Consider the following 9,296-nt stretch of genomic DNA (forward strand, 5'->3'; position numbering starts at 1 on the left):
TCTCTTGTTCCACATCCCAATGGGTTTTTAGAAACACTGTTGTGTTATGGTGGATGAATCAGCTGTTCCTGTCCACACCAACATCCCAGGGACCCAACACAATGTCAGTGTGTGGTAGTTAATGATCTAAATGCGGGCGGTCTACTCAATTCTCAACAACACATTGTTATCGTGTGAGTTGATGCCATGAGAGGAGTGAAGTCAATCTACAGAGGGAAACCAGTGGAGGCTGGTGAGGGGAGGACGGCTCATAATAATGGCTGGAATGGAGCAAATGGAATGGTATCAAAACATGGTTTTCATATGCTTGATTCCATTCACTCCATTCTACTCCATTCCAGTCATTATTATGAGCCATCCTCCCCCCAGCAGCCCCCACTGAGGGAAACCCATAGTAAAGCTCATTAGCTAAACCAACAGAGAGAGCTGAAGGGCTGGTAGAAGGGTTGGGCTCTGGGCTTGCTGCATGTGTGTGTGTTTATAGTTTTAGTCCTAGGGTTAAACTCTTCTATGAGCTGGAGTAAGTCTCTAAACAGCTTGGGTAGCAACCTCCCAGTCCCAACCACCCAATTCTCAGTGCCTTCATTGTAGTATGTATACTGTAAGTACTTAGAGTTAATCCACAGGAGTGCTTTCAGTTGTAGTTGGTCCCTTGTGTGCCTCAGTAGGTCTGTAGTAATTAAGTGACAAATTGATGTGTGTGTGTGTGACACAAGTTTGAGGTTAGCCCCTTGTCTGTCTGTAGACTTTGGTGAGCGGCACAAAACTGGGTCTGCATGAGCGTGTGTGTGTGTGTCTTGGTACTTGGTTTCTGTATGCAGGCACAACTGATCTGTCATCTTGTGTTTGTGTTTGGGGCAGGTGGTGTTAATTGGCAGTGTACCGCCCAGCCAGCCCGGCACCGTGTGTGTGTGTGGTACTGCTCCCAGCCGGTGTGTGTGTGTCTTTCCTTTGCTCGATTGGTGGATTGCTGCCTCAATCCCCCCCACCTGTCACAGAGGGTGGGGTTGGTGGGGTGGGGGTTGGCTGAGAGGGAAGGCACAGAGCAGATGCTTTTTACACAGGCGATGACTTGGCACTGGGACAATGAGTCTCTCTCTCTCTTTCTCAAAGAATAGATGGGGAGATAGAGAAGGACCCTGGAGAGAGAGAGGGACGCTGGAGAGAGAGAGGGACCCTGGAGAGAGAGAGGGACCCTGGAGAGATAGAGGGACACTCGAGAGGGAGCCTGGAGAGAGAGAGAGGGACCCTGGAGAGAGAGAGAGGGACCCTGGAGAGAGAGAGTGGACCCTGGAGAGAGAGGGGGACCCTGGAGAGAGAGAGGGACCCTGGAGAGAGAGAGGGACCCTGGAGAGATAGAGGGACACTCGAGAGGGAGCCTGGAGAGAGAGAGAGGGACCCTGGAGAGAGAGAGAGGGACCCTGGAGAGAGAGAGTGGACCCTGGAGAGAGAGAGGGACCCTGGAGAGAGAGAGGAACCCTGGAGAGAGAGAGGGACCCTGGAGAAAGAGAGGGACCCTGGAGAAAGAGAGGGTGGTAGTAGAATAGGAGTGGGGGTAAAACAACAAACTTGTCAAAGGTGATTAAGCTGTGTGCCTGTTTGCTGACAGAAAACACTTCCCTACCTATCTAGAAATCTAAATACTGGCTACTGGGCTATTCTAACCCCCTACCTTCCTTCCCACATTTAGCTTGTCTTCATATGTGTAGCTGCCATGCTATGTTGTTGTCTTAGGTCTCTCTTTATGCAGTGTTGTGTTGTCTCTCTTGTCGTGATGTGTGTTTTGTCCTATATTTATATTGTATTTCTTTATTTTCATCCCAGGCCCCCGTCCCTGCAGGAGGCCTTTTGCCTTCTGGAAGGCCGTCATTGTAAATAAGAATTTGTTCTTAACTGACTTGCCTAGTTAAATAAAGGTTAAAAAAAATAAAGAAATAAAAATATACTCATCCCTCCAGCCCCTCCTCTCTCACTCAGTCCTTCCTCTAACATAAACATCCCTCCTTTTTCTCCTCAGGTCTCTCAATTCAATTCAATTCAATTCAAGGGCTTTATTGGCATGGGAAACATATGTTAACATTGCTAAAACATGTAGATAATAGTAGATAATAAACAAAAGTTAAATAAACAATACAAATATCAAATCAAATGTATTTATATAGCCCTTCTTACATCAGCTGATATCGCAAAGTGCTGTACAGAAACCCAGCCTAAAACCTCAAACAGCAAGCAATGCAGGTGTAGAAGCACGGTGGCTAGGCAAAACTCCCTAGAAAGGCCAGAACCTAGGAAGAAACCTAGAGAGGAACCAGGCTATGAGGGGTGGCCAGTCCTCTTCTGGCTGTGCCGGGTGGAGATTATAACAGAACATGGCCAAGATGTTCAAATGTTCAGAAATGACCAGCATGGTCAAATAATAATAATCACAGTTGTCGAGGGTGCAACAAGTCAGCACCTCAAGAGTAAATGTCAGTTGGCTTTTCATAGCCGATCATTGAGAGTATCTCTACCGCTCCTGCTGTCTCTATAGAGTTGAAAACAGCAGGTCTGGGACAGGTAGCACGTCCGGTGAACAGGTCAGGGTTCCATAGCCACAGGCAGAACAGTTGAAACTGGAGCAGCAGCACGGCCAGGTGGACTGGGGACAGCAAGGAGTCATCAGGCCAGGTAGTCTTGAGGCATGGTCCTAGGGCTCAGGTCCTCATAGAGAGAAAAAGAGCGAAAGAGAGAATTAGAGAGAGCATACTTAAATTCACACAGGACACCGGATAAGACAGGAGAAATACTCCAGATATAACAGACGGACCCTACTGCAGCATAAATACTGGAGGCTGAGACAGGAGGGGTCAGGAGACACTGTGGCCCCATCCGATGATACCCCCGGACAGGGCCAAACAGGAAGGATATAAAATTAGCAGTAAACATTACACTCACAGAAGTTCCAAAAGAATAGAGACATTTCAAATGTCACATTATGTATATATATATCTCTCTGTCGCTCCTTCTTCCACTTCACCCTCTTGGCTACTTCCCCATTCTCCCCTCTCCTATCTCTCCCATTATTACCCCCTTAACCCTCCCCCCACCCATCTCTCTGAACTGTCTGCCTTCTACCCTTGCCATTCCTCTCCTGTCTGGCCCTGTCTTCTGAAAAGCCCTGCCACCATATTCTGTCTTGGCTTTCTGCTACTCTCCAAGTTAATTCCCTTGATACGTTCATCATCCATTATATAAATCATTTTTAATCACATTTTTAGACATGCAGATTTATGTACATATTCAGGAGGTTGAGAAACACAATGGCCAAATTACTATAAAAGTCATTATGATTACAATGGCATGAATTAATTAGTATAATCTCTGACAACTAGAAAATTACAGATAAAGATGGCTTATCATAGAGAATTAGTATTTATGACCGAGAGGGTGTGAAACTTTGATAAGCCAATTGAATGGCCTGCCTTAGTGAGATGTCTTTGTGCTGAGTTCTGTGAGTGTCCCTTTGGGTTTAAACACACACTCTGCAGCCCCCCTTTTTAGATGACACTTTGCTCCGATATGCTGTTTGCGTGTGTGTGTGTGTGTGTGTGTGTGTGTGTGTGTGTGTGTGTGTGTGTGTGTGTGTGTGTGTGTGTGTGTGTGTGTGTGTGTGTGTGTGTGTGGTGGGGGTTCATAAGGTTAGAGAGCTCATTTAGGGTCCCTGTGAGGCGATTGTGTGTTTGTCCCCTGGTCCCTTCTACACAGTGACCTCTGACCCCAGCCTCTCTCCTCTCTCTCCTCCCCCCAGGCAGATTCCAATGCTCCCTCTTTAGCCTAGGTCCCTACTTTACTCCCTGTTTTACTCCTCTCTCCCTCCCTTTATCTCCCTCTCTCCCTCCCTATACCTATAAAAAATATATATGTATCTGTCTCTCTTTCTTTCTCTTTCTCTCCTTTCCTCCAGTTGTCTTTCTACAGCCTCCCTTGCACTCTCTCGTTTCCTCTTACAGAAAGAGGGTTCTGTCTTTGTCCTTGTAACCAGGAAGCACCTTTAGTGTATCTTATCCCCTGAATGGCCAGATAAACGTCTGTCCTTCAGAGTCATTGCCCCACTGTTCCTGTGTGTGTGTGTGTTTTTGTGTGTTTGTGTGTTTGTGTGTTTGTGTGTGGGTGCCCCGTCTGTCAGGTGAAGAAGGTCGAGGAAGAGCTTGAATTCAGTCCAAACTTTGTCTGCTTTCAAATCCTCTCTTTCCCATTTTTATCTCTGCCTCTAATATACTAGAACTCACTAGGACCACCTTCATAGTATTCTACTCTGCACAACCTCTGCAAATAGTAATGCAGCCATTCATTTCCTAAGCCATTCTAATGCATTTCCCCTCATTCAAATCACCTTGTGTGTACATAGCATCAGTAGAGGCCATAAACAGTGCATTCAGAAAGTATTCAGACCCCTTGACTTTTCCACATTTTGATGCCTTATTCTAAAATGGATTAAACACATTTTTTCCTGATCAATTTATATAAGGTCCCACAGTTGACAGTGCATGTCAGAGCAAAAACCAAGCCATGAGGTCGAAGGAATTGTCCATAGAGCTCCAACACAAGAACACAGTGGCCTCCATCATTCTTAAATGGAAGAAGTTTGAAACCACCAAGACTCTTCCTAGAGATGACCGCCCAGCCAAACTGAGCAATCAGGGGAGAAGGGCCTTGGTCAGGGAGGTGACCAAGAAACCGGTGGTCACGTTGACAGGGCTCCAGAGTTCCTCTGTGGAGATGGGAGAACCTTCCAGAAGGACAACCATCTCTGCAGCACTCCACCAACCAGGCCTTTATTGTAGAGTGGCCAGACAGAAACCAATCCTCAGTAAAATTCACATGACAGCCCGCTTTGACTTTTCCAAAAGTCACCTAAAGACTCTCAGACCATGAGAAACAAGATTGAACTCTTTGGCCTGAATGCCAAGTGACACTATTGGAGGAAACCTGGCACCATCCCTACAGTGAAGCATGGTGGTGGCAGCATCATGCTGTGGGGATGTTTTTCAGTGGCAGGGACTGTGAGAATAGTCAGGATCGAGGAAAAGATGAACGGAGCAAAGTACAGAGAGATCCTTGATGAAAACCTGCTCCAGACCGCTCAGGACCTCAGACTAGGGCAAAGGTTCACCTTCCAACAGGACAAAGCACACAGCCAAGACAACGCAGGAGTGGCTTCGGGACAAGTCTCTGAATGTCCTTGAGTGGCCCAGCCAGAGCCCGTTCTTGAACCCGATCAAACATCTCTGGAGAGACCTGAAAACAGCTATGCAGCGACACTCCCCATCCAACCTGATAAAGCTTGAGAGGATCTGCAGAGAAGAATGGAAGAAACACCCCAAATACAGGTGTGCCAAACAGGTGTGTCATACCCAAGAAGACTCAAGGTTGTAATAGCTTCCATAGCTGCTTCAACAAAATACTGAGTAAAGGGTCTGAATACTTATGTAAAATGTCATATTTCAGTTTTAAATGTTTTATATATTTGCCAAAAATTCTAAAAACCTGTTTTTGCTTTGTCATTATGGGGTATTGTGTGTAGATTGATGAGTAGGATTGTTTTTATTTGATCAATTTTAGAATAAGGCTGTAACAACAGATGTGGAAAAAGTCAAGGGGTCTGACTACTTTCCGAATGCACTGAATATATACTGCAAAAAAAAATAAAGGGAACACTTAAACAACACAATGTAACTCCAAGTCAATCACACTTCTGTGAAATCAAACTGTCCACTTAGGAAGCATCACTGATTGACAATAAATGTCACATGCTGTTGTGCAAATGGAATAGACAACAGGTGGAAATTATAGGCAATAAGCAAGACACCCGCAATAAAGGAGTGGTTCTGCAAGTGGAGACCACAGACCACTTATCAGTTCCTATGCTTCCTGGCTGATGTTTTGGTCACTTTTGAATGCTGGCGGTGCTTTCACTCTAGTGGTAGCATGAGACGGAGTCTACAACCCACACAAGTGGCTCAGGTAGTGCAGCTCATCCAGGATGGCACATCAATGCGAGCTGTGGCAAGAAGGTTTGCTGTGTCTGTCAGCGTAGTGTCCAGAGCATGGAAGCGCTACCAGGAGACAGGCCAGTACATCAGGAGATGTGGAGGAGGCCGTAGGAGGGCAACAACCCAGCAGCAGGACCACTACCTCCGCCTTTGCACAAGGAGGAGCACTGCCAGAGCCCTGCAAAATGACCTCCAGCAGGCCACAAATGTGCATGTGTCTGCTCAAACGGTCAGAAACAGACTCCATGAGGGTGGTATGAGGGCCCGACGTCCACAGGTGGGGGTTGTGCTTACAGCCCAACACCGTGCAGGACGTTTGGCATTTGCCAGAGAACACCAAGATTGGCAAATTCGCCACTGGCGCCCTGTGCTCTTCACAGATGAAAGCAGGTTAACACTGAGCACATGTGACAGAGTCTGGAGACGCCGTGGAGAACGTTCTGCTGCCTGCAACATCCTCCAGCATGACCGGTTTGGCGGTGGGTCAGTCATGGTGTGGGGTGGCATTTCTTTGGGGGGCCGCACAGCCCTCCATGTGCTCGCCAGAGGTAGCCTGACTGCCATTAGGTACCGAGATGAGATCCTCAGACCTCTTGTGAGAGCATATGCTGGTGCGGTTGGCCCTGGGTTCCTCCTAATGCAAGACAATGCTAGACCTCATGTGGCTGGAGTGTGTCAGCAGTTCCTGCAAGAGGAAGGCATTGATGCTATGGACTGGCCCGCCCGTTCCCCAGACCTGAATCCAATTGAGCACATCTGGGACATCATGTCTCGCTCCATCCACCAACGCCACGTTGCACCACAGACTGTCCAGGAGTTGGCGGATGCTTTAGTCCAGGTCTGGGAGGGGATCCCTCAGGAGACCATCCGCCACCTCATCAGGAGCATGCTCAGGCGTTGTAGGGAGGTCATACAGGCACGTGGAGGCCACACACACTACTGAGCCTCATTTTGACTTGTTTTAAGGACATTACATCAAAGTTGGATCAGCCTGTAGTGTGGTTTTCCACTTTAGTTTTGAGTGTGACTCCAAATCCAGACCTCCATGGGTTGATAAATTGGATTTCCATTGATTATTTTTGTGTGATTTTGTTGTCAGCACATTCAACTATGTAAAGAAAAAAGTATTTAATAACATTATTTATTTCATTCAGATCTAGGATGTGTTATTTAAGTGTTCCCTTTATTTTTTTGAGCAGTGTATAAATGATATATGGAAATCACTGTCATGTTTTAATGCTACATTTAATGTCATTCATAAGACCCCTCCGATCCTTCACGTGTCTGTAGGCCTATGTAGCAATAGTAATAGTCTTGTATTTAATGATATATCGAAACCATTGTCATCTTAAAATGGCAGTTTAATCTATTCCACAAGAACCCTCAGATCCATGGTAATGGCCTTGTATTGGATGACATATGGCAATCATAGGAATCGTCACTGCTGGGCAGTTTTGACCATTGACACCAATCATAAGCCCCTCACTGTTCCCCCCCCATTACCAGCAAGCCAAACGACAGGCATCCATCTTAGATCTTACAGTGGAGCTTTTGGAATGGTCTGACGCTCCCAGTGGTTGGTATACCAACATTACGCTAACATTATGCGTATGCCTGCGGGCCCTGGGCCAGTGCAGTAATGAAGAGAGGGTCATGGTTGCCTGCCTCATGATGTATAAATTGTTCATGGGCCCAGCGTCTCTCTCCCCTCCATCAGACTATTACAGCTGAGACCAGTGTTCCCTGCTACTGTACTGCTACTGTACTGCTACTGCTCTGCTCTGTTCTTCCCAGCCTCGCTAGGACACTGGAATCTCATGAATACAAATGCTGTTAAATGGCAGTCCCCTAGACATTGTGTGTGTGTGTGTGTGTGTGTGTGTTAATCCCTCACCACTGCATCCAGGCAACGTTTCCCTCATTGCAACCAGACACTTCTCTTTTCATTCTAACAATAGAAAGAAACACATTGCCAGTGCATAATATAATAATCATGTATAATTTCCCAATAGTTTGGACAGACATGCAGGACTAGACGCAGAAATATCTGTTTATCCTTGTGATTCCATTTCTCTACATTGTCTTGTGTCAGCATCCTTTCTGGCCCTGTGAGTGTCAGTCACTTCTCTATATGTGTCAGTCAATGTCTTCCTCCAGTCCCGTCGCTCTCTGTGGTTCAAGGCCAACGGCTGGGGAACAGCTGGGGAACGGCTGGGGAACGGCCGGGGAACGGCCGGGGAACGGCCGGGGAACGGCTGGGGTTTAATCAGGTGAAACGTGTAAGGGCAATTAGGAACACACTGTGTCAGTGTCTGCCTGTGTGTGTTGCAGGGAATGTGTGTGTGTGTGTGTGTGTGTGTGTGTGTGTGTGTGATATCCTACCACAGACAACAGATAAACATGTTCTGCCTCATTGCAACCACACACTTCTCCTTTAATCGTAACTATAATAAGGCAGCTCATTCCACCTCTCCCTTTAAATCATCTAGCAGTGTCCGACTGTATCTGCCTATGTGTGTGTCTCTCTGTGTGTGTGTGTGCTTTACAATATCACAACATAAATATAAATGAAATAAATAAATATTCACACTCCTGCTCTGCTTTTGACCCATGGGTAAGGCCTATATACAGTGCATCCGGAAAGTATTCAGACCCCTTGACCTTTTCCACATTTTGTGACGTTACAGCCTTATTCTAATATTGATTAAATAGTTTTTTCCCCCCTCATCAATCTACACACAATACCCCATAATGACAAAGCAAAAAACATGTTTTTAGAAATGTTAGCAAATTTATTTATTTTTAAACCCTGGAAATATTGCATTTACATAAGTGTTCAGACCCTGTTAAAGCACCTTTGTCAGCGATTACAGCCTTGAGTATTGGGTATGACGCTACAAGCTTGGCACACCTGTATTTGGGGAGTTTCTCCTATTCTTCTCTGCAGATCCTCTCAAGCTCTGTCAGGTTGGATGGGGAGCGTCGCTGCACAGCTATTTTCAGGTCTCTCCAGAGATGTTTGATCTCCAAGCTCTGGCTGGGCCCAGTGGCGGTTCTAGACCATTTAAACTGGGGGGGGGGGCCAAGCTGGGGCCAGTTGTACTGTTAGAGGGGCCAGTTACATTAGACGTTATTGATGTCATATCGTTTTCTTCACTGCATTGCAGGCATTAGCAGGCAAAAGACCATTTTCATAATCATCATCGTTGCCACTGTTTAATAACGGATGTAAAAAAAGAACGATAGCAAAAATTAGTATGTAAA

This window comes from Salmo salar, chromosome ssa05 (assembly GCF_905237065.1).
Source record: "Salmo salar chromosome ssa05, Ssal_v3.1, whole genome shotgun sequence".
Classification (NCBI taxonomy): Eukaryota; Metazoa; Chordata; class Actinopteri; order Salmoniformes; family Salmonidae; genus Salmo; species Salmo salar.